Source organism: Bombina bombina, chromosome 5 (genome assembly GCF_027579735.1).
Source record: "Bombina bombina isolate aBomBom1 chromosome 5, aBomBom1.pri, whole genome shotgun sequence".
In the NCBI taxonomy this organism is placed as follows: Eukaryota; Metazoa; Chordata; class Amphibia; order Anura; family Bombinatoridae; genus Bombina; species Bombina bombina.
Genome location: NC_069503.1, coordinates 123,206,609 through 123,233,592, shown reverse-complemented (window position 1 = coordinate 123,233,592; position 26,984 = coordinate 123,206,609). Strand labels below are relative to the sequence as shown.

General features: G+C 40.6%; 1 pseudogene; it reads right to left on the bottom strand.

Moving 5' to 3' along the window:
- Nucleotides 1-13,289: 13,289 nt before the first annotated feature.
- On the bottom strand, nt 13,290-23,169 carry LOC128661384 (CCR4-NOT transcription complex subunit 1-like; annotated as a pseudogene).
- Between the last annotated feature and the right edge of the window lie 3,815 nt (nt 23,170-26,984).

The following is a 26,984-nucleotide window of genomic DNA, read 5'->3' as shown; positions in this document are numbered from 1 at the left end:
ACTGGATTCGACACGCTGCTGTGTCTGAGCGCTTCCCTGGCTGTGGGAGCTGAAAAAGTGTTAGGCTGAAGTATTATATTAGAAAGTTTTATGTGCAAGTGTTCGACTTTGATTCTTTTGATTACTTGATTTTTTTGTGTTTTCAGCCTTAGTGGCATAAAAAGTAATCAGGTTCCTGTCTAACAACTATAGAGATTTCTGTTGTTAGGGTCCAGGAAGGTTTATAAAAATATGTTTATAATTGTCTGGTTTAAGATCTAGTACTATTAGACATTCTAGGCAATCACATTACTTTCTATATTATAATTTAAGATTGGTATTACAGTAGGACTAGCTTTGTTTCTTTTTTTCTGCTAGAGGCTTTGGATAATTAATATGATATGTGAGTGTTTAGGTAAAAGGTTTTTGTAAGGAGCTTTCTCTACACACACTATAATATACAGAGTTTTTTAGATCAAACCCATTTGGTTATAGATTTATTTTGAATAATCCTACTGTATACAATTGCTGAACCATTGAATTTCTGCAATAATTTATCTATATGGTTTAAATTAAAGGGGAGATTGTTCAAAGTACTGAGACATATCATGGATAATTAAGTAAGGGAGGAAGGGCTAGGATGTACAAAAATAACTAGCTGACTTTGTAACTCTGTTAACTATATCCCATTTTTCACAAAAGTACGTTTCTTCAGGTTAATCACAAGAAATGTTATTTTAGAGTTTCTGTACTATAGAAGACTGTGAATATAACTGTGTAACTGATTATACTGTAACTCCTTGAGAGTTGGGAAACCCCTAAAAATACTATTCAAAATTAAACTCTGCTGAAAGAGTGGTATTGTTTAAATTAATTAAAAGGTTTAGGGTGCCCTCAGGTTAGGCACCTGGATTACTGAGGTTTATTCCAGTTAAGGGTCAGCGCGAACCACCTAAGATAAAGCGGGCTCTTCTTATTTCTTTTTTTTTTTTTTCCTCTTTCTTTTGTCTCTGAATACCACCTCTTAATTAACCTAAATAGCCTTAAGGGTAATACTAAGCTAAGCTTAGGAGACAGGAATTCTTAATTCACTTAATTAACACTTTGTTTCCCCTTCACCCCCCCTTAATCACTGAACACTTCACTTAGCACGTTCACTTTTTCTCCCCCCTTTTTTTTTTTTTTTTTTTTCCCCTCTCTTTCACATTAGTCACTAATCACTCAATCAATTCACTGAATACCCACGCTTTCTTTTATTTCTTCCCCCCCTCCCCCCCTTTTTTTTTCCCTCTCTCCCCCATTCCTTCCGCACGTGAGTTATTAACTTAATCACTATTCCTCATCACTTTAGTACACGGCACATGGATAAGTTTCTTAATAGTCACGGCAAATGCCTGTCTCCAAGTATGGCAAATAAACAGAGAGATAGGAAAACTAAAAACACGACTGATACCCCTATAGATGCACATACAGCTGAGCCACTAAATACCCAAGCCTTAGTAGACAGTATCTCCGAGGCCCTAAAATTTGAGACCCTGAGATTGGAGATCAAACAAGACATCATGTCTCTCACCCAAGAACTCAAACAATTCTCAAACAGGGTCCAAGAAGTCGAACAGAGAGTCTCGGATCTGGAAGATCTTACCACAATACATAGTTCCAAATTGGAAACTACTGACTCTATGTTGGGGAAAATTCAGTCTAAACTAGAGGAGTTAGAAAACCGTTCCAGAAGGAACAACTTTAGAATCATAGGGGTCCCAGAAGGGAAGCAATATGAAGATCTGAATAAATTTGTCTCTGAAACATTAGTACAGTTACTTAAAATTCCACAATCATACCCTAAAATTGTTATTGAAAGAATACATAGACTAGGCAGACTCCCCTGGACAGTACAGGGAATTCCAGACCCAGACCAGTTATAGTTAAAGTTCTGAATTTTCAAGACAAAACTACTATTTTTGAATATTATCGTAAAAATCAGCCTGTTGCAATGGGGAGTTCAAATATTCTCCTGTTTCAGGATTTCTCTACGGAAACAGCAATAAAGAGAAGGGAGCTCTCGCCAATTTGCACTAAACTCATCAATTTAGGTATGCGAGCTACCTTAATCTATCCTGCAAGACTTAAAGTCTGGATCAAGGATGAAATTTATTTTGCTGAATCCGCTAAAGATGCAAGGGAACTCTTAGCTAAACTCAACCTCCCTGCTTAGTTGAATGGCTCCCAAACATGGTCGAGTATGGGTTATGGGGCAATTTTGTGTCCCTCCTCTCCTTCCCTTCTTTCCCCCCCCCCTCCTTTTTTTTTTTTCTCTCTCTCTCTCTCCACCCCTCCTCTCCCTCCACTGATATTGGTAGGTTTAATTTTCGAATATGCAAGGGGTAGATAGTATTAAATTTGCTTCGTGGAATATTGGAGGCCTGACATCCCCCATTAAAAGAAAAGCAATATTAAATCAGCTAAGAAAGATAAACACCGATATCGCATTCCTTCAGGAAACACACTTGAAAATTGATGAAGTTTTGAAATTAAAATCATCATGGGTGAGGGAGGTATATGCATCCCCAAGTGTAGATAGAAAAAGAGGGGTTGCTATTTTACTTGGAAAAAAGATTATGGTTAATGGTCTGCAAGTTCTAAATGTCAAAATAGACCCCGAAGGACGATTTATTATGCTGAAAATTAGAGTGGCAAAAATAACATATACCCTGTGTAATGTTTACGCTCCCAATGTGATCGATTCAATATTCTGGGATTCCCTACAAACCAAAATAATGTTTTTTCAGGAAGGATACCCGATTTGTGGGGGAGATTTTAATATGACCCCACAATATCCATTAGATAGGCTAAGAGCTGATTCGAAACAGAGGAAAAATAAAAAAGATAAATTGGAAACTAAAATTATTAAAAAGATCACCCAGAATCTGGCTGTAAAAGATATATGGAGATTACAAAACCCTGATGTTAGAGACTTTACGTGCCTCTCTAAGGCCCATAAGTCACTCTCCAGAATTGACTTATTTCTTAGGGATGATAGGTTGCTTAAATTGAAAGTTAAGGCAGAAATTCTACCTATGTCTCTTTCGGACCATGGTCCTATTTCTCTCCAAATCCAACAGGTCGAGGTGAGGACTAGACAGTCTCGTTTTTTTTTTTTTTTTTTAATTTTATTTATAACCAACAAATGATACAGTGGTAAGATACAATTCAATGACACACCATGCAGGGTGCGGTAAGAGAGTATAGAATTGATAAATCAGTATGATATACAACGCAATTTTTATTAGGTATAATAGCATGCAGTGTTCATATTTGTATTGCAGTCTGCAAAAGACGTATATGGTTTAGAGAAGTCTAGCGTTTGTACTCACTTGTACCACACTGTTGGGGTTTTTATTTTTGTAAACTAACACAACCAACTTAAACCTAATCTAACTTAAAATACAGGCACACAAACCAAACAAACAAATCCAATCACACAAACAAAAAATAAGTAGTCCCCTCCACAAATATGCCAAGAATCACAGTACGTATAGCATGGTGCACATTGCCCAATCAACACTAGTAACAGAGTTCCAAGAGGTATGGGATAGCATACAAAGGTGCCAAGCCGTTTTCATATGTACCTGGGTTATAGAAAACAATGATAGGATCTGTCTCATTAGCCAAATACTATTTTACGTGAATCTTCGGCCTAAATAAGAAAGTTTCTACGGAGGTGGGAGGAGGCATTAAGGGTGTAAGATAATATAAATTGCTCATGCAATACGATATACAACAACGTCATGTTATCAGATATAGTAGCATACAGTGCTCATATTTGTACTGAGGTCTGTAAAAGACTTATATGGGTGTCACAAATTTAAGTAGCTGATCTGAGTTATGGTGACACAGCTGGTAAACTATATCTAATTGCTTTAGTTAAGAAAGTCCTTCTGACTATTTTATGAAACACTGATGCAAACAGACGGCTACTGCCTTCTCTAATATTGCCATTTAGCCAATAAATAAATTATAGTGAAAGGATTGCAAAAGTGCTCAGCATGGTTAAATAAACATGAAAGGTCAATTTTTTAAATTAAAATGCAGGTTAACTAAGGTATTATCTGTCTAATACCATCCCCCCTGAAACCAATATACAACGTAGAATAAACAATGCAGGCATAAAAGGCAAACAATAAACAATCAAATCAGAGTGGAAAAAGAAAAATCAAGCAGATACATAGTGAATGTTAAAACATACCTGCTTCTATACCGGTGTTAGGTTGAGCAGAAACCTACAATAAGTTGCTGTCAGATGATCGGAGTTCAGAGCTAAAGAAAGTGTGGTGCAATACCAGAGTAGCCACTAGAGGCCCTCAGAGATTAACAATCCACTCATTTTGCAAGAAGTTGGGACATAGAAAATAAAAAAATAAAATATACTGTAGCACGCAGCACACCTAGCATGGTTGCCAATCTCAAATCTAGATAGTATTACAAAGGGCTAATAGAAAAAAGGAGATGTATATGCTCACAACTTAAAACAGTAAAGACAGTAGGCATACAACTAAGAAAGTATAGCACTTATAATACAACATTCATTTGTGCAGTCCTAGTCAGCAACACAGATTTCGCTGATAAACCATGTGGGGTCTATGAGAGCAGGAGGGGTCTGTGATAAAAGCCATTTGAAAAATTGCAGGTATACAATAGGAAAACGTACTAAATATATTGATACATTTAGACAGAATATAGGATTTACATTTATGTTTGATAACAAGGGCAAGGATTAAGCCCACAGAAACTTTAAAACAGCAACGTGCAGCATTTGTGTATGGGTTGGTTTTGTTCAGCTGCTGTGAGTAATATAGTGACCTGTGCAGCCCAACACTGATACGATATTAATGAGCAGTTTTGTTAGAACTTTGTAAGCGTTAGCAGGATGATATATATACAAGTGTCGCCAGTATAGATTTGGGATTGCTGATATAATTAGTGAAAGTTATGGCTCTATATCTCAAGCATCCCCTCTAGTTGCGGTGCTTTTTAGAAAAGATAAACAGGTGTCGGCAGATAGCTATTATGTTTAAGTGCTGAGGAGAAAAGCAGATGTATCAGGCTTTAACACCCAGAGCAATGTTCCACTAAGTGTGAAGCAAGCAAATAGCATAAGAGACGAGATAAAATAAAACTGCATACCAAAACATTTCTGCTCAAGCGGGGGGTAGAAAAGGAAAGGCATAAGTGTAAACACAAGAAAATTAGGCAAATAACTTTTAAACCCAAGACCAGAGCGTGATCTGTAAGCATCAAAAGTACACAAGTCCCATCACTTGACCCATCAGATGTTGCCCGTGATCAGTACCATAACCTTAGGCATATAGGCGACGGCAAGACATAAAGTTAAGTTTTCTCCTACTGATTCCCGGTGTAAGAATAAAAAAGGAGTAAGAGTCAGCCAACACCCACAACCAAGCGGTTCTTACACTGCCTCCACCACTCTGCAGAACTCTCATCCACAATGTATTTGTAGCTATCATGTCTGTGCTCCAACGCAGTGGTGATGTTACACGGAACATCAGAAGACTCAGCTGGAGTAACAACAGAGTAAACGGGGTTGTAGGCAGCCTCTTTTTCAAAGCCTGGGCTAAGATCTGTAGCTGAAGCCGAGGCAGTAGGCAGATGAGCCATATGGGGGAGCGGCGAACTGTACTTTAGACAACTAGTCAGCTCTATGGCGCAACCTGACCAGATCTCTTGGACATCAAGCTCTGGAGCTGAGATCAACAGAGGTGTCGGCAGGCTCTCCTCTGATCCGGTTTTCGATTCTGCAACGGACCCCACTAGGTATATAGCAGGGGAGACTGTTCCGCTTGCTGATAGGTGTGGAGCCCTGTGGCTGTCATTAGGAAACATGGATGTGACGGTTGTAGTAGGTTCAATGGCTGGCCTCTCCTGTTGACCAGATTGTGTCTCAGTTGACAGCATTGCGCACAAGTCAGCGCAGGAATGTAAAAGCCTATCTAGCTTAGGCAAGAGCAGAGTTTGTAGTCCCGCTAGAATGAAGGAGTCCGCATAGCCTTCTTTGGCGGCGAAGATAACCATTGTAAATAAACAGGAACTTTGTTAATAGGCAGGAACTTAGTTATATGTATATTCAGTGTGGCGGTAATATTCCCGCCACGGTGCTCAATGGCTTTATTCTTTGAACTGACGTTCTGGGGTAGAAGAGCTGTTATTCCTTCTGTCTGCCAAATATTCCTGGACAACTTGCCTGTCAAGGGAGATGCAGATGGCGTGGATAAGTGGCCGCAATATTAGAGTTAGAAGCAGTTTTCTTGAGAGCTGTTGAAGCTTGCAGCCATCTTGTAGAGCCGCCCACCGGAAGTCGACAGTCTTGTTTTTACTTCCCAACTTACTTATCAAAAGATTTAAAATTTAAAGATTGGCTCAAACTTAAATTTGAAGAATATGCAGAACATAATTGTGAGTATCTAGACCGCCCGGTGGTATTTTGGGAGGCGGCGAAGGCAGTCTTAAGAGGGGAAATAATATAATTTAGTTCCAATATAGCTAAAAAACTCAAAGCTAGAGAGAAAGAAATGCTTAGGTCACTGTCTAATTCTTACAATCAATATTTGTCAGCAAAAACGCAGGTAAATTGGTTAAGATATACAAGAGCTAAGAAAGAGAGAGATACTTACCTTATTTACCAAGCAACTCAAAAAGATATAAAAACCCAAGCTAAATTTTATAGATTTGGCAATAAATCAGGGAAACTTTTGACTAAGTTAGTAAAAGGAGCAAAAGGCTCGACGACGATTGAATCAATTCAGAGTGAGGGGGGAACACTAACCAGGACCGAAGAGATTTTGATGAATTTCACAAAATATTATCAAGATGTTTATTCATTAAGAAAATCAGACAAGAGTCAATCTGATCAATTCTGGAGTAATTTGATTTTCCCAAATATTACAATAGAAGACAGGGAAAATTTAAATACCCCTATTCGTGAGTCTGAAATTGAGAGAGCTATCTCCAAACTTGCACTGGACAAGACACCGGGTCCAGATGCGCTACCCAACGAATTCTATAAAATTCTCTCCCCAGTGATAGTACCGAGTCTCTGCAAAGTGTACAATGCCATCTATATTGATGGGGTTCAAATTCCATCTTCTTTTTCGGCTTCAAATACAACCTTAATACCCAAGCAGGGGAAAGATCCCAGTCTGAAAGGTTCTTACAGACCTATAGCTCTCCTGAATACAGATTATAAAATCCTAACCTCCGTGTTAGCAGATAGGCTACAACCCATATTAACTTCTATTATTCATGTCGATCAAGCAGGATTTCTCTCTAAGCGCAATTCATCTGCAAAGATAAGAGAGATTTTGTTACTTGTGGATTATTTTTCACAAGGGCGGGAGGCAGAAGAGGGCACCCCCGATATGGCAGTTATTTCAATAGATGCTGAAAAAGCATTTGATTCTATACATTATGATCATATAATTCATTCGCTGTCTAAATTTGGTTTTGAAGGTACATTTCCTCAATTTATAAGGAATCTTTATAATAAACCTCATACGAGGTTGTTAGTTAATAGTATACTTTCCCCAGAAATCACGCTGGAGAGGGGAACACGCCAGGGATGTCCTCTTTCTCCCCTGCTTTTTGATCTCTCGATAGAACCTTTGGCAATTGCAGTTAGACACCAGTTAGAAGGCATAAAAATTCGAAGAAAGGAGCTTAAAATTGCCTTATATGCCGATGATATTCTCTTATATTTATCTAATATTAAAAAAAAACTCCCGATATTATTAGCCACTATTAGTCAATTTGGATCCTTTTCAGGATATAAAATAAACAACTCAAAATCGGAATTTCTCTGGTTAAGGAAGAAAAGAGACTCACCCTTAAACATACCTTTTAAAATAGTCTCTGACTCATTCAAATACCTGGGCGTCTTAGTACCCTCGAACATAGAAAATCTCTATGATCTTAATATTCTCCCAATACTTGCAGATATCAAGCAGAAATTGAAAAATTGGCAAAACCTCCCGCTATCTATCTCAGGTCGGATAGCCTTATTTAAAATGGTTTTACTGACAAAATTGCTGTACATTTTACAAAATGTTCCGATTATACTCAAGGGGAAGGATATTCGGACACTGAATACTCTGTTGAGAAACTTTATATGGCAAGGCAAGGTCCCAAGAATTGCTCTCTCAAAGTTACAACTACCTCGAAGTTATGGGGGCTTTGCACTCCCAGATTTGCGTTTTTATAATTATGTTTTCTTAGCACGCATAGTAGCAGATTGGATCTTGTCTAAGGATTATGTTACAAATAATGAATTCGAAAATAATATTTGCTACCCGTTTCTACCAACGGCTTTGATACATTGCAAATTAAAATCAATACCTCAAGAACTGAAAGGGTTTAAAACTATATACAATCCTATACAGAGCTGGTGGAAAATAGGTAAACTCATGGACTTAGACTGCAGAGTGTCAAAGTTCCTTTCATTTGTAGGTAACCCTCAATTTTTAGCAGGTATACACTCAGCAGTGTTCCAAAGATGGCACAGTTTAGGGCTGAGTATGGTTATCCAATTCATTGATAATGAGAACCAATGTGTGAAAACTTTTGACTCATTAAAACAAGAATTTAACCTGCCAAACAAAGAATTCTTTGCGTATCTACAGGCTAGACACTTTGTAGAAGGAAGGAAGCAAATAGACCCTGGTCCTGGGGGAATCTTGAGGGGTGGCTAAACATGGTGGAAAAGGGACGCATGTCTATCACTCCATGTTATCAGTTACTTATTTCCCTTAAGGGCCGACTAAACTTGGAGAAACTTTCAACAGAGTGGAATACTTTAGCACAGGATGGAAACATTAATCCACAGCTTGTACAAGGTTCGTTTACTAGAATAGCACAAATCACATTATCTTCTACCTGGAGGGAGTCACATGTTAAACTCCTTTAGAGGGCATACTTTACCCCAGAAAAAGGTCTCAGGTGCGGAAATTTAGATTTTAATAAATGCCCAAAATGTTCGAAACCCGCAGCTGACCTTGTTCACATGATATGGAACTGTCCTAGAATAGGTCAATTCTGGATGAAACTAGAATATTGGTTGAAGAACTCCCTTAAGATCCTCCCATTAGAATTTTCTTTGACTTATAATGTGTTCCTAAGGAAAGATAAAGGGAAGTTACACCCACAACATAAACTAATCGATATGACTATTATTGCAGCTAGATATTTAATATTTAAAAGATGGAAAACGAATGTAACTCCCACTGTTATGGAAGTGAAAAATTGCTTAAAAAAACAGTGTATACTAGAACAGAGGGACACGGACATGAACAACGAAGGAGATATTAGAACATTTTTCCTAAAATGGTCACTATTTATTAAGATCCTTTCTATAACTGAGATTGATTATATGATCTTTCCATTTAGAAATTCGGAACTGGTATTACTGGGAGTATGGTAAAAATCTATCCCAATCAATACGTTCTCATCACTGGAGTGGGGATGGGGGAGGGAGAGAGAGGAGAGTTCCATCCTACCCTTTCCACTATCTGATCCCCTTTTTTATGGGGTCCTTTTTTTTCCCCTTTTCTTTTCTCTTTCCTTTTTCTCAGTTTGGAGGCGGGGGGCGGCGGGGGGAGGGGGGGATGGTTAATATAAATGATGTTATGACTAGAGGTGAATATAAATAGAGGCGATTTTTAAAATATAGCAGCACAAAGATTCAAACTGAAGATAGCCCAATGTCAAGACCTAATTTATAAAGTATTTTTTTAGGTACATTGGACTGAAAGTTGCAGTCTATGGAATATGTGTAAACTTTATTCATATTTGTTATTTGAATGTTATATTAAGGTAATTACCTTTGTTTTTGTTTTTTGTTGTACCTCTAAGTGTGATATCAATAAAAATTATTGTGAAAAAAACCACAACATATTTACCTTTGAGGAATACAAAGTATAGCGATACCTACCTCAAGTTCAGACGCAAAACTTGTAAACAAATGAAACAGGGAGTGAAGGAATAATAAGCATTTAGAGACCTGTACATCCAGTCTGGTTATGTACACCTTTGAGCCAAAGGCTCAGAGCTACATTGAGGTTTAACTTTAATATAAAATTTGTGTTATGATCCTCAGCTGTTGTCCCTCTCCTCATATCCAAACAAGCGCTTAGTATCCAGCAGTATTTTGTCAAGTTTTCACTCATGTCAAACTGGTCTTCTGAAAGCAAAAGCAACCACCTGCCATTGAACATCCTAACTCCCACCTGTTGTGTTCACAGTGCAGCTACTCCCCTCTTCAAAGACCCCAAACCCTTAAAAAGACAAGACGTCCAGACTAAAAAGTATTTCCATTTTTTTAAGTTGCATTTTAGATTTGTATTTACAAGAGAACAAGAAAAATATATATATATATATATATATTCACAACATTCTTCTGTTTTGGCCAAATGTAGAGCTGGGACTTAAAAAATAAAACCTATAATTGGAATACTTAAGAACAATCCCCCTCCAACAAAAAACTCAGAAGATGTCACTATTACACTCCCAGGTGGAAAGTTGTGCAACGAGAATGATACAGCTGTTGGGTGGAAAAACTTATAATGTACAGTCCAAGAGATTTTTCACATTGCAGAGAGTCAGTCAAGCTCATATCAAGACTGTGAAGTCCATACAGGTAAGGCAGCTATTATTCTGGTCTCTAGCTTGCACCAGTTCCTTCCATGACTTGCTGGGCTTGCTTCTGTCCCATGCAGCATTGAGCAACTGACTGGAACAACTTTTCAATTTCTGGTGCACAGTGAACAAATTCATGGTTCCAAAATTTGAAGGCAGGGTTTTTGATCAGCTCAATAAATGTAATAAGGAGGAAGACTTCCGGTGGGCGGGACATCTGGATGGAAGCAAGCTACAAGAGCGCTGCCAATATCAGCTAAATAAATAGCTTTTTCCGAAATATCTAGAGACCATCCAGACCCCCACAGCATATATCTTACTGGGAGACTCTACTCTGGTCATCGCCAGTCGATACTTTAATTGTGCAGGGCACTCCATCAGCCCTAGCCCCCGGTCGTAGCATAAGGCTAAGAAGGCCATCTGGCACTGTAGCATCTGTCCTGTTGACAAGCTATACATAGTGCTGTACCCGCATATCACCACCCAACCTCCTGCAATGGAATCGCCTATCGCTGAAGAAACAGAGACTAGCAACTGCATCCTTGCTGAGGTGAAGGCCATGCTCCTGCCTAAACTGGACAGACTACTATCATCCTGCATGGATCTCCACGCAATGGTGAAGATACCGGAGCAGTCTTCCCGCCCTAAGAAACCTGTACCCGATCGGCATGGACTTACCTCACAGTTTTTGGCAACCGCCACTATACCCCATGCCGAGGGGGCGGATAACAGCCTCATGACTGCAGCTCCTTCACAGACTGGGGGGGAGGCAGCGACATTGAAAACTGAGATATCACCCGCGTGCTTGAATCTGAGAGTCGGTGCGGTCCCAGGGATATACCAGCCAGAGCATGTGAAGAGACCACAGGGGCGACAGATACGGTCACAGCTGTGTGGCCCATGTCCACTGAGCACTGACTTGCTGAACATACAGAACCTCTGCTGTAAACCACAAGAAAGAGCGGAGGAAGCCAGCAGGGGCGCAGGGGATGCAGTGTCAGAGCGGAGCATCGTGACGGCGGGCATTGTGCCTTTACTGCAACATAACTTTGACACACACATGCTCGCTCAAGAGTTGCTGGGGGGTGCATGCTGCCATGGTATGTGTCTGCTGCAGGGCATTGGATCAGCCCGGGGAATGGGCTCAGTGGTGGCTATGCTTATGTTCCTGAGGGTCATGGAAGACATAATACTTTCTACCCATAGAACTCGCTTATCTACTGGAATTGGCTGAACTGTCATCCTCTTTCTCCTAATGACACTCCCTTAGAACTTCAGAGTGTAGACTTTACTTGCCGCAAACAAAAGACTGCTACACAATCCTAATGCTGTTTTATTTTTTCAGTTTAAAATGCTCCCTAGGTAGATATTACACATAATACTGCGATGTGTATTTGCCTGCACTTTGGTTTCTGCTAACTCTGGTAACAATGCTATTATGTTTATTTTTTGTTCTTGTACCCTTTGTATATAGTTGGCAACACAAGCAATGTGTCTAGCGACAGATAATTACCCTTACTCACAAAGCTATAGTTAATTCAGATGTAGTCAGTTTGATCGCTATATTTCTATGCACTGGGACCTTTTGAGTTTTTGCAGGGTATTGAGATGTTGACCTGCCTCTTTTCCCTATCCTTATTTTTATATAAATGTGGCAAGAGACAGGGTTTGTTCTTTCATCTAAGCCCCCCAACCTGTCCAACCCCTGTCATGGTATATTCATTAGTACCCTAGATGTGCTCAATACTGATGTTTTTATTTCTAACTCTGTGTATGAGACTAACGCAATGTTAAAAAAACCATCTACGTAGTAGTCTAGCCCTCCCTTACATTTTGGCGCTAACGTTCTCTCTTAATTTAACTTACCTTAATTTCCTCACTTCCTATTCTAAGTTCTTTGACCTGCTCTTATGAAGCGCACATCTATATACTGGTCCTGTATACATTATAAGCCATTCGAAATGAAAATCATATTAAATGTCTCAGGCTCATACACTATAGCTAGTATATTATCTACTTATCTCACTATAGCGGCTAATAAGATCATATGTTCCTTGAATGCAGGCTGGTCTAGTGAAAACGTATTAACCTTCACAATTAAAACTTAGAGCCACACAATGTAATTTTGTAGTATAGCAACCATAGTAACTCAACTTTATACCTGTAACCCACAGCTACAACCCTTGCTCTCAAATAGAGGTAAGGCCCGTATTCTGTCTCAGATGTCGCGGTTCTATTTGTGTTTTATTTTGTTTATTTGTTTGATCAAGGTTATAAGAGTGAGACCCACTAGTGCCTTCTCCCTACCTAAGAGCCCAATTAATTTTTGAACGTGTTTATTATTTATGTAACACAACATTTTAAATGTCCCCAGTCGAACTATGTATATACTGGACTTTACTGTATCGCCCCATTATGGAGGTGTTCTGATTCGGACTGAGGATCTCTAATTTAATTGATTTGCGCACACTACCACAAAACATAACCCAATGGCGATATCCAACGCCCATGCTAACTTTGCAAGTGACTATTTTAAGTAACTCTAGGCTTCCAATACTGATAACATAGATCGCGTCACTAGTTTACATAGACCAGTTACGTCAGGAAACACGCCTCGCTACCCCATATATTATAAAACTCTCCTATAAATGTAGACCTGGGTGATACACAAATAGACTGCTACTCATGCTAAGGCTCACTCTCAGTATAATTGTTTATAGAAATGTTTGCCCCCTGTTTGTTGGTTTATTTGTTTGTTTGTGTGTTTGGTTTGTTATTTCAGAAAAAAAACAAGGAGTTCAAGCAATCCTCAACATCCCACCAATCTTAGTTGCTTGAAATGCTTCAGGTGACTTTTTGACTCAAAACAACTCTGCTTTTACATAATGGGGTGGGCATATCTCACACTTATATTGCTTCTCTGCATTATTTCTAGAGTATCTGTATAATTTGCACACTGCAATTCTTCACTCTGGATACCCTGTTGTTGTCATGAACTGCAGTGACTTTACAAAAAATGTACTTGTACCAGTATGTACCAGGGTACCGTAGCTGATTTGCAATAGCATTCAAGAAGAGGTAACGACCTTCTGTGTCCAGGTCCACAGTGAGGTCCTGGAAGATGTCCATATGAGCAGAGTGTGTAATGGTGCTCATAGAGGGAGTGCTACCTTTGTTGTGGATATGAGCAATCGCTTGAATACCCACATAAAGAACCAGTGCATTAATCAGCTGGATGTTGTAACGGTTTCCGGGTTCATTCAACACCTGCAAGTTACTGCGCAGCTCAGAAAGGAAAGTGACAGGAGAACGTGTCTTAAGGTAGGAATCAAAATCTTTCTTAAACTGAGGAGGCATCACTCCCGTAAAGTTTGTGAGTATCCGAGGTGCAATGTTAATCTCACTCAACATGTCCACCTTTAGATTTGATGTGAAATGATCTGGAAATCTCATGTTTCGTGGGAAGGCACTCAGAATCAGATTCCTAAGCTGGATGCAGTTGGGTGGAATCACATCACAGAACAAAGACAAGGAGTCGGAGGTCTGCATCCGCTCCACTAGTGGCATCCAGCAATCCTTCAACAGCCTCCTGTAACAAGCCAAGAGCAGCAATGGCATCCCTAGAACTGCGGGCAACAGCAACAGCCTCCAATAAGCTGCAGAGAGCTTGAGACTGTGGGTTCATAGCAAGTGTTGGAGGGATTGCATGAAGATGCTACTCTAGTTCTGTTATGCACTTGTCATAAATCTGGGCAACATCATCAGTGGCCCAGGCTTGTTGCTTCATAGGCTGTGCTAGAAATCCTGTGGGTTGGGTAAGGTCATTGATGGGAAGGAAATCAGGTACATTACTTGCAAATTCCTCATAAACAGCCAGCTGTTTGGGGTCCACACCGCCAACCTTCAACCAAATCTGCTCCGGCATGCGTTAATACAACAGGGTCACAGTAATGTCTGGCATGCTTTCGCAATTCAAATTCAGTTGCAGGTCTCTTATCCATTTCAGGTCCAGCTCGCTCTACAGCAGTTTTCTGTATGAAACAGCAGGCCAGTTCACAGTAGTCTTGAGCAAGCTGTGCTGCTGCTTGCTCCATCATCTCTCGCTGTTGAGGGGAGGCAGCCCGCAGAGCAGTGGCAAAGCTGTTCTTCAAGTTGGAAGCAATGCTCATAAGTAATGGCTCCCGACAGATTATCATGGCCATGCCAGCAGTAAGGTTGTGCATCATGTGGTGAGCTGCCAGACGCATTTGAGACTCCTCTGAGTCTAGAGCAAAGTCTTTGCGTACAATCTGCTCACAGGTGGTCATGGCAATTTTGATGGAAGATCAACCACAGGATGGACTAGTTCCTGTACAGCACGTTCGATGGCTTGACAAACACACTGCTTTAGCTGAGGGTGAGCTTGAAAAAGAGGAATCGTAGGATTGAGTGTTATATGTGGAGCAAGCCCAGCCAATGAATAGACATGTATATCATGGTAGCTATACAGCGGCTGTGGAGGAACAGTAGTTGTACATGTTGTGCTAGCAGGAGGAACAGTAGCTGTGGCTGTGAAAGCAGCATAAGACTCTTGCTTTTCCACTGAAGCCCATAGCTTTCCAGCTGTACGGATAGCATACTCATTAGCAGAAAGCTGCTCATCTAGGCTCTTCAAACGATCCTTATCCTTCAAAAGGCTGCCAGGCTTTAAGTCATTAATATCCAAAGCCAAGTTATTACACAAAACTTCTATCTCAAACTTGAGATTCAGCTTTTCAAGTCATGTTCTTGATGAAGTTCAGCTAGTACATTCATAATGGCCATAGTCCATGTATTTGGAGGTCTGAAAACCACACTCCTAACACTGGACTCCAAAACTTTGGCAACAAATGGCACAACATAAAGAAGCTCTTGCTGTCCCTTTACATAGGCTTCAAGCAGCAAGGATTTAACATCCAAGTCAGTGTCTACACAGAAAGCCGATGAGCCTTTGCCAAGCTTTGTGTTGGAATTGACCGTGTGCAGGATGGGTTTGTTCTTTGCAAGGGTGATCATTCCCAGCAAGTGGCCCAAGTTCTTAAGCAAAGATCGGTCTGAGAAGTTAGCTGCTCCTTTGTCAGAGGTCAGAAGCACCTTGATGTTTCTGTAGGTCTCTGCAAGAACCATCTTGTTGAAATCCAGATTTTTTAGGGCATCTAAAAAGATTGAATAAAGACTATCACCTAGATTTAGAGTTTTGCGGCCGAAGGGGTGCGTTAGCTACGCGTCTTTCTTCTAGCGCTGCTTCTAAACAACGCTAGTATTTAGAGTTCTATGAAGCGATGCGTTAGGCTCCAAAAAGGGAGCGTAAAGGCATATTTACCGCCACTTTAACTCTCAATACCAGCGTTGCTTACGGTAGCGGCTAGCTGGAATAACGTGCTCGTGCACGATTCCCCCATAGGAATCGTGCACCTAACACCCTAACATGAACCCCGAGTCTAAACACCCCTAACCTTACACTTATTAACCCCTAATCTGCCGCCCCCGCTATCGCTGACACCTGCATTATTAACCCCTAACCTGCCGCTCCGTACAGCGCCGCAACTTGCATTATCCCTATGTACCCCTAATCTGCTGCTCCTAACACCGCCGACCCCTATATTATATTTATTAACCCCTAATCTGCCCCCCCCCAATGTCGCTGCTACCTTACCTACACTTATTAACCCCTAATCTTCCGACTGGACCTCGACGCTACTCTAATATAGTTATTAACCCCTAAACCGCCGCACTCCCGCCTTGCAAACCCTATAATAGTATTAACCCCTAATCTGCCGACCGGACCTCGCCACTACTCTAATAAATGTATTAACCCCTAAAGCTAAGTCTAACCCTAACCCTAAAACCCCCCTAAGTTAAATATAATTTTAATATAACAAAATAAATTAAATATTATTAACTAAAGTATTCCTATTTAAGACTAAATACAGGTAAGTATTTAGTCTTAAAATAGGAATACTTTAGTTAATAATATTTAATTTATTAGATTAAAATTATATTTAATTTAGGGGGGGTTTTAGGGTTAGGGTTAGCTTAGCTTTAGGGGTTGATACATTTATTAGAGTAGTGGCGAGGTCCGGTCGGCAGATTAGGGGTTAATACTATGTATTTATTTTAACTAGGTACAATAGCTATTAAATAGTTATTTACTATTTAATAGCTACCTAGTTAAAATAATTACAAAATTACTTGTAAAATAAATCCTAACCTAAGTTACAATTAAACCTAACACTTCACTATCATTAAATAAATTAAATAAATTACCTACAATTAAACTAAACTAAATTACAAAAAAAACAAAACACTAAATTACAAAAAATAAAAAAAATTACAAGAATTTTAAGCTAATTACACCTACTCTAAGCCCCCTAATAAAGTAACAAAGCCCCCCAAAATAAAAAAAAAATTTCATACCCTAATCTAAATTACAAAAGTTAACAGCTCTATTTCCAGCCCTTAAAAGGGCTTTTTGCGGGGCATGCCCAGCTCTTTTGCTTGTAAAAAAAAACACAATACCACCCCCAACATTACAACTCACCACCCACATACCCCTACTCTAACCCAAAACCCCCTTAAATAAACCTAACACTACCCCCCTGAAGATCTCCCTACCTTGAGCCGTGTTCACCAAGCCGGGCACCAATGGACCAAAAGAGGACATCCGGAGCGGCAGAAGTCTTCATCCTATCCGGGCAGAAGAGGACATCTGGACCGGCAGACATCTTCATCCAAGCGGCATCTTCTATCTTCATCCATCCGACGAGGAGCGGCTCCATCTTCAAGACCTCCGGTGCGGAACATCCTCCTTCCCCGACGACTACAGGTTCCTTTAAGTGACGTCATCCAAGATGGCGTCCCTCGAATTCCGATTGGCTGATAGGATTCTATCTGCCAATCGGAATTAAGGTAATCAATCCGATTAGCTGATCCAATCAGATTGAGCTTGCATTCTATTGGCTCATCGGAACAGCCAATAGAATGCAAGCTCAATCTGATTGGCTGGATCAGCCAATCGGATTAAACTTTAATCTGATTGGCTGATTCAATCAGCCAATCAGATTTGTCCTACCTTAATTCCGATTGGCTGATAGAATCCTATCAGCCAATTGGAATTCGAGGGACGCCATCTTGGATGACGTCACTTAAAGGAACCTTCATTCGTCGGGTAGTCGTCGGGGAAGGAGGATGTTCCGCGCCGGAGGTCTTGAAGATGGAGCCGCTCCTCGTCGGATGAATGAAGATAGAAGATGCCGCTTGGATGAAGATGTCTGCCGGTCCAGATGTCCTCTTCTGCCCGGATAGGATGAAGACTTCTGCTGCTCCGGATGTCCTCTTTTGGTCCATCGGTACCTGGCTGGGTGAACACGGCTCAAGGTAGGGAGATCTTCAGGGGGGTAGTGTTAGGTTTATTTAAGGGGGGTTTGGGTTACAGTAGGGGTATGTGGGTGGTGGGTTGTAATGTTGGGGGGTGGTATTGTGTTTTTTTATACAGGCAAAAGAGCTGATTACTTTGGGGCATGCCCCGCAAAAAGCCCTTTTAAGGGCTGGTAATAGAGCTGTTAACTTTTGTAATTTAGATTAGGGTAGGGAATTTTTTTTATTTTGGGGGGCTTTGTTATTTTATTAGGGGGCTTAGAGTAGGTGTAATTAGCTTAAAATTCTTGTAATTTTTTTTATTTTTTGTAATTTAGTGTTGTTTTTTTGTTATTTAGTTTAGTTTATTTAATTGTAGGTAATTTATTTAATGATAGTGTAGTGTTAGGTTTAATTGTAACTTAGGTTATGATTTATTTTACAGGTAATTTTGTAATTATTTTAACTAGGTAGCTATTAAAAAGTAAATAACTATAGCTATTGTACCTAGTTAAAATAAATACAAAGTTGCCTGTAAAATAAATATAAATCCTAAAATAGCTACAATATAATTATTCGTTATATTGTAGCTATATTAGGTTTATTTTACAGGTAAGAATTTTGTTTTAAATAGGAATACTTTAGTTAATAATATTTAATTTCTTTCGTTAGATTAAAATTATATTTAACTTAGGGGGGTGTTAGGGTTAGACTTAGCTTTAGGGGTTAATACATTTATTAGAGTAGCGGCGAGGTCCGGTCGGCAGATTAGGTGTTAATACTTGAAGTTAGGTGGCGGCGATGTTAGGGAGGGCAGATTAGGGGTTAATACTATTTATTATAGGGTTTGCGAGGCAGGAGTGCGGCGGTTTAGGGGTTAATAACTTTATTAGAGTAGCGGTGAGGTCCGGTCGGCAGATTAGAGGTTAATAAGTGGAGGTAGGCAGCGGCGACATTGGGTGGGGGCAGATTAGGGGTTAATAAATATTATGTAGGTGTCGGCGATGTTAGGGGCAGCAGATTAGGGGTTCATAGGGATAATGTAGGTCGTGGCCGTGTGCGGTCGGCAGATTAGGGGTTAAAAAAAATTATTATAGTGGTGGCGATGTGGGGGGACCTCTGTTTAGAGGTACATAGGTAGTTTATGGGTGTTAGTGTACTTTAGAGCACAGTAGTTAAGAGCTTTATAAACCGGCGTTAGCCCAGAAAGCTCTTAACTACTTACTTTTTTTCTGCGGCTGGAGTCTTGTCGGTAGAGGGTCTACTGCTCACTTCAGCCAAGACTCTAAATACCGGCGTTAGGAATATCCCATTGAAAATATAGGATACGCAATTGGCGTAAGGGGATCTGCGGTATGGAAAAGTCGCGGCTTGAAAGTGAGCGTTAGACCCTTTCCTGGCTGACTCTAAATACCAGCGGGCGGCCAAAAGCAGCGTTAGGACCCCTTAACGCTGCTTTTGACGGCTAACGCAGAACTCTAAATCTAGGCGAATGGAAGTTGAGCTCTATGCCGACTCTCTTCATCACTAAATACTGTGACAGCCAAGGCATGAACTCATCTTTAACAGTCTCCTTCAATTCTTCAACCTTCTGAGTCATATTAGACTGAGACAAATTATTGAAGATGAAGGTGATCTTCTCCTGAACATTTTCGGGTGGTTCTACAATCCGTTCAGTCTGGTCTGTAGCTACAAGCAATGTATCTATGTTGGTGGTATTAATAGAAGGTGGCACATCTTTCTTGAAGCTAACACCAGTTGGCCTAGTTATTGTGATTGTTTTTGCACATGTGGTAGTGGTAGAGGTGGTGGCATTGTTGGTGCTAACTGGAATAGGCAGGGGAGCCCTGGTAGGTGCCTGGGCCTGTGCTTGGGCCTGAGCTTGAGATAGTGCAATGCTTCCTGGGGTAGTGATGGAACCCTGCATCTTCACTAGAGGATCCCGAGACTGCTGGCCATACTCTATATACTCCTGTAGGTGATGAGGGAATTGGATAAAGTGACTTATAGATGCCAAGTGCTGACAGTACTGGGTGTAGTCCTTCAATCTATTTTTAAATCTATCTAGTGAAGCTATTAAAAAAAACTAAAACATTATGGATCCATATGGTTTGTGCAGGGCTTCCAATACATAGCGTAGTACTAGGCCTAGAGCCATGTATGTCACAAGTCCCTTCTCAATGATCCCACCAAATAAGCAGGCTGTTATGTGCAGTTCTTTGTCTGGGTACTGAGGAAAAAAAATCTGTACTCTTCAAACAGATTTTGTAGCATGCAGTTAAACACTTCACTTCCCCGCTTTATGTTAGAGTCCTTAAACCTCTGGAGCATCTCCAATACCTCATCTACAGACATGGTTGGATGTGGTTGTAAATGCGCTGGAAATAGCTGTTTGCTTCATCATCAATCTCTTTACTAAAGTGCTGATTGGCTTCTGGCCACACTTGAGTCAAATCCGTCTGCTGGAATGTAGGCTGGTTGAGTCCAGAGGTGCTCAGTTTTCTTTGACCATAGGGATCAGTACTCACAGAAGGTAACCCAAGACTTCCAGTACCTATTCCAGTCAAGCAACCAGTACCAAGTCCACCTGGAATTTGTGAAGACAAACCTCCAATTCCCGTGAAAGTAGTAGATTGGTTTGGAGCAGTAAGAGGTGGGAATGCCTTTGCTGGTGATTGGGGGGTGCTAAAAGCAGATCCCAAGTTGGGAGGAAAAGCAGGCATGCTCTGTGTGGGAGGAGCAGCAGAACCACCAATGCTGAGAGAGGCCATAGCAGCAAGTGGGTCAATCTGTACAGGAGAGATTGCATCCAGGCTGCTAGTGCTGGGAGGACGGCCTTTTGACATAACTCCAGGTGGTGGCTGTCTTGCTTTATTCATGACATTACTACAGTTGGCAACCATGGTTTCTGACAGCTCCTGAGAAACACTCCCAGCACAGGCTTGAAGACATGGCAGTATAGTAGCCAAAGTTTCTGGGGGTAGCTGGGCACTTTTAGGCTGATCTTTTTCTGGTGGCAGCCCACCAAGTATAGAAGGACATCTCCTTTTTAAAAAAGTCATGCAAGCCTGAATAAACGGTTCCCCATGCTCTCATATTTTATCTGTGAGCCATTTGTTCAGTTTGAGGTATTTCCGTTGAGAGGCAAGTGCAGCAAGGTCAATAACAAAGGCAAAGGGAGTGCCATTTAGCAGCATTAACAAAGCCTTTAAGTCTTGAGCCACATCAAGTATACGAGAGTCTTGCTTGATCATACTGTTCACCACACATATACCACTCTGCCATGGCATGCATGATAAGTTGACGGATGGAGGGTGACTGGCCCTGACCATGCCACGCATAGTGCAAAATTATGGCAGAGTTGGGATGATTACCAAGAAATATTGGCATTAATGTAGGGATGAGTTCATGGCGCAAGGTGTGCCAGGAGGTGTTAATCTGCAGCAAGGTCAGCACCAGCATATCTGGGCAGTGCTTCATGGGGTAGCTGAAGAGCTGTTTAACTTGTTCATACTGTCCAACTTCAGCAAGCTGAAGTAAAGACTCTATCAGATCCAAGTTCTTCCATGTTGCAATCTCCCTATTATCGTCTTCTGGAGGGGCCTTTAAGATGTCTGTGGCTACAGCATGATATGGGTAGTCAGCAAAGTAGAAGATCTCTGGATTCATTAGGGAATACTGAATAAACAAAAGCTGTCCTTCAGCATGTTTCCAAGGTCTGTAGATAAGATCCACAGGTAAGCTATCCATGCCAAGTCCCCTCTGGATTCCATACACCACAGTGTGAAGACCTTTGCTATCACGGATTTGAAACCCTGAGTTATCAAGCTCATATGTGACTTCTTTGAAGTTCAGAGTAGGATTCAGCTCCTTGACAACATCTATAAAAACTTCAACATTCCAGGTGTGTGCCTGCACGCCATCATTCTTGTCTTTCCCATCACTCCAAATTCCACTGCCAGGAGAAGATATGGACTGTAATGCAATGCCATCAGTCAGGCCAGAGTGTGTTCGGGCCATCATTCCAAGGACTCTTGCAACCTACACAGCTGTTACTTCTCGGACACCAAATTGAACAATGATGTTGCGGCATTCTTCTACACTTGCACAGAAGCCATAACCCACTTCTTGCATGAAGTCTGCTAGAGAGCGGTCCATCATTGTTTTAGCTATCCCTCCAGAATCAGACAAAATCCGATCCATAAGGATGACCTGTTTTTGAGGGTAAAGTAGTGGTGCAAGCACCACTGGGCAACGTTCCAGGGGAAAATCTCTGCGCAAGGTCTTAAGAAATGCAACAATTTGCTCCTGTCCGACCCCAAATGCTCCCTTCTGGCCAAAAAGGAGATTGGAGAGGAGGAGGTGCAGAACTTCTATGGCAATGTCTTGGAAGCCACCTTCTTGGCTGCCACTAATGTCTACGTCGACGTAAGAACGCAAGAGATCAGGGAGTTTTTGCTTCACAAACTGGACCGCAAACCCTCGCAAGTCACAGCTAGAAGAGTTGAGAAGAGCAAGGCCAAAAATAACTTCTTGAACCTTTGTAAGCTTCAGAACTTTACTCAGCTGTACAAAAACATGGGGGGATGGTTTCAGGCTTTTCTGATAGTGCAGTGGATTGTCAATAGCGTATGAAAGAGTAGAGATGAAATTCGGCTTGGTTATTAGTGATGAGCACTCCTGAATCAGAAACTGAGTCTGATGAAAATCTTTGCCACTGCTTTTACCATCGCCACTGAAATACACGTGAGAATAGGCAGCATAACAAGTGCCTGTCTGCCTCAGGACCGTGCCGATTCACAATGTGTTGTATTTCTAGCTGGCTGGCTCGGTAGTTTTTCTTCGTTAAATCGTCTACAAGGTAGCTGATTTGAGACAAAGCCAGCGAGAGCGAGTCAAGATTCATTGCTGGTCAGGGCGGAAGCAGGCTGCCAGGCCCGGCGCAAAATCACCATTATTCCCCTTTAGTCACTTCAGAGACAGGTTAATTTCTTTTAACAGCCTATCTCTGAGTTTTGAGTGTTACTCTCAGTCAGTCCCGGTGTCAAGCAACATGGTACCTCAGAGAGTGTCCTCTCGCCCCTTCCTCTATTAGTTCTTGTTTTCTCTCACACTCTGCGTGACTCTGAATCAGTTGTGCTTTGCTCCTCCGTACCCGGGCCTTCCGTTTTCGGTTGTAGCAGTTTATTACAGCAACAAAATGGCGCCCTTGGTCGCTCACTCCCGTTCAGGCCTTTTCCTCCCAACTCCTATTTCACCCACTTCCCTAGCTCTGCCCTGTTTCATAAATTTTAAAGCGAGTCAAACAGGGAGGGGACAGTGAAATACCTGGTTTATTCCTTTCGCCCCTCTTTTCCGTCTTTCTGTAGGATACCAGGGACCTATGTAATCACATATCACAACTGGTTCTATCCTACATTTGTTCCAGTCAGTTTTTAGTTAATAGCTTGATATACAGCTTACTTTTTGCAACCCATCAGTCCAGTTACATATTTTGGGCTTCACTGGTACACACAGATTATTTCACTGTTCCCAACCCAATTGTATATCTACTTGAAGATTTAAACATATTTATATTATTGTACTTAGCTATTAAAGCCCAGAGATGCTATGGATTTTTATTCTTTTCTAACTTATGTCGAAAAAAACAACTTATTTTCTAAACAAGTTAGAAAAAAATTCATGGCCTCTCTGGGCTTCTGTACTTACCTGTAATTAAATTTATGTAAAACAACTTATATTTGTATTGTTTGGAAATAAAATAAAAAACATATTTAAAAAAAAAAAAAAGTATTACCAACTTAATTAAAATGAAATCATCAATTTGTCCACAGAATTTTGATTCATTACTGAAATTAGCATGTTGTGTATTTTAGTACTTTTAGAATTATTAACTACAAAAAAATTATTGTCTACAAAAAAGCTAAATGAATGTTTCACAAGAATGTGCTTATGAAATGGCTGACCTGTATACACAGACTGTGCTTCTGTACACTCATAAAACTGTAGAACTGCAGCTTTATTATAAAGGGTGAAACGCATTGCTTGTAGCATGTTCCCACATATATACATCTGCAGGTATACGGATGGGAAATGGACAGTTCTAGAAGTTTTTAAATATTTTTTTGCTATTCTGAAGTATAGAAGGAGAGCAAAGTGTTAACATTAGCAGAACATTATTCTTAGGTCTTTTCATAACCACAGTGAATAAACTGATCTGGATTTGTAGATAATGAATTAAAAAAGGATCTTTATTTTTAGATTATCTGCATTGGCCCAACCTTACAAATGCCGACGATGATTGGTTAATGTTGTCACTATGTGCAAAGCAAAAGTCTGTCCGTCACTGTTGTAAAGGGAGAGTGCACTTTTTTTCCTCTTGCTATTATTAACCCCTGATTGCCTCCCCCTTCTAGGTGCATACAACTTTCAATAATAATTTGTTGTGATTAATTTTTGTTGTAACCTTTGCCATGTTTATCTCAGATAAAAACTCTAAAACACTTTCTTTATTTGTTGATAAAATAAGTTTATTTAATTATTGAGCTTTCAGTACATAGTGAGGATTCACTGAAACTTCAGACTTAAATTCATGGACTCTTCATTTTTCCTTTGACCTCAGTTGATCTAATTTGCATCATTAGGCTCAGGAGCAATACTACACTGCTGGAGGCGAGCTGCTGATTGGTGGCTGCAGATATACTGATGTGTTCAGCTAGCTCCCACAATGCATTGCATCAACAAAGAATATCAGGAGAATCAAGCTAATATGAGACTAGAAGTAAATTGGAAAATTGTTTAAAACTGTCTGAATCATTAAATTAATCTTGACACTAAATTATGACTTAGCTTTAGTCATTAATTGCATTAGTATTTTAGGCCCTCAATTATCATAGTACAGATCCCTCATTTGTAAGCGAATCGCCTGCTCTTTCAAATGGCGGCGGTATTGGAAAGCCACAATCATTGAAACCTTTTGTTTGAATTGTAAAAGGCACAACACATGCGTTTTAATAGGAAAAGGGACTTTATAGACTCAATAAATCTGTTATGTCTAGTAAACAAGAAGCTCTCGTCAGTAAATATATGAATTGTGTCTGTATAGTCAGGTGATTACTTGCAAGAAAAAGTGCATTCATTTCTGTACTGTACAAAGGGGCCTCTCTAATCCAATTATAACCCCCCAAAACCCATATGGGCCCCTATTGCACATGTGGCTTCCCTTGATGACAATTTAATAAAGTGACCACAGTAAAAAAAAAAGTGATCACCTGGCCATTTCCAATATTATTTACTAAAATCCTAACAAAAATATACATTTTTTTGCAGCTTTCTCACATCATGAAATGTAAATCTAATAATGATATATTCTGAATCTGCAGAGAAAAAACAAAATTTATGCTTACCTGATAAATTTCTTTCTCTTGTGGTGTATCCAGTCCACGGGTTCATCCATTACTTGTGGGATATTCTCCTTCCCAACAGGAAGTTGCAAGAGGACACCCACAGCAGAGCTGTCTATATAGCTCCTCCCCTAACTGCCACTCCCAGTCATTCGACCGAAGACAAGCAAGAAAAAGGAGAAACTATAGGGTGCAGTGGTGACTGTAGTTTAAAAATAAAAAACACCTGCCTTAAAGTGACAGGGCGGGCCGTGGACTGGATACACCACAAGAGAAAGAAATTTATCAGGTAAGCATACATTTTGTTTTCTCTTGTAAGGTGTATCCAGTCCACGGGTTCATCCATTACTTGTGGGATACCAATACCAAAGCTTTAGGACACGGATGAAGGGAGGGACAAGGCAGGAATTTAAACGGAAGGCACCACTGCCTGCAAGACCTTTCTCCCAAAAATAGCCTCCGAGGAAGCAAAAGTATCAAATTTGTAGAATTTAGAAAAAGTATGAAGCGAAGACCAAGTCGCCGCCTTACAAATCTGTTCAACAGAGGCCTCATTTTTAAAAGCCCATGTGGAAGCTACCGCTCTAGTGGAATGAGCTGTAATTCTTTCAGGAGGCTGCTGGCCAGCAGTCTCATAAGCTAAATGGATTATGCTTCTCAGCCAAAAAGAAAGAGAAGATGCCGAAGCCTTTTGGCCTCTCCTCTGTCCAGAGTACACAACAAACAATGCAGATGTTTGACGAAAATCCTTAGTAGCTTGTAAATAAAACTTTAAAGCACGAACCACGTCAAGATGTGTAATAGACGTTCCTTCTTTGAAGAAGGATTAGGACACAGTGACGGAACTACAATCTCCTGATTGATATTCTTATTAGATACCACCTTAGGAAGAAATCCAGGTTTGGTACGCAACACTACCTTATCTGTATGGAATATCAGATAAGGGGAATCACACTGTAAGGCAGGTAACTCTGAAACTCTTTGAGCCGAAGAGATAGCTACCCAAAACAGAACTTTCCAAGATAAAAGCTTGATATCTATGGAATGCAGAGGTTCAAACTGAACCCCTTGAAGAACTTTAAGAACTCTCAATCTCTAATGCCCAGGGATCCTGGACGTCTCTTGCCCAAGCCTGGGCGAAGAGAGTCTGCCCCCCATTAGATGCGGTCCCGGATCGGGGGCTACTCCTTCATGCTGTCTTAGAGGCGGCCGCAGGTTTCTTGGCCTGCTTCCCCTTGTTCCAAGCCTGGTTAGGTCTCCAGACTGGTTGGACTGGGCGAAATTTCCCTCTTGTTTTGCATTAGAGGAAACTGAAGCTGCGCCACTATTGAAGTTTCGAAAGGAACGAAAATAATTCTGTTTGGTCCTTAACTTTGGACCTATCCCGAGGAAGGGCGTGACCTTTTCCTCCAGTAATATCAGAAATGATCTCCTTCAGACCGAGCCCGAATAGGGTCTGTCCCTTGAAGGGGATGTTAAGAAGCTTAGACTTTGAAGTAACGTCTGATGACCAGGACTTAAGCCATA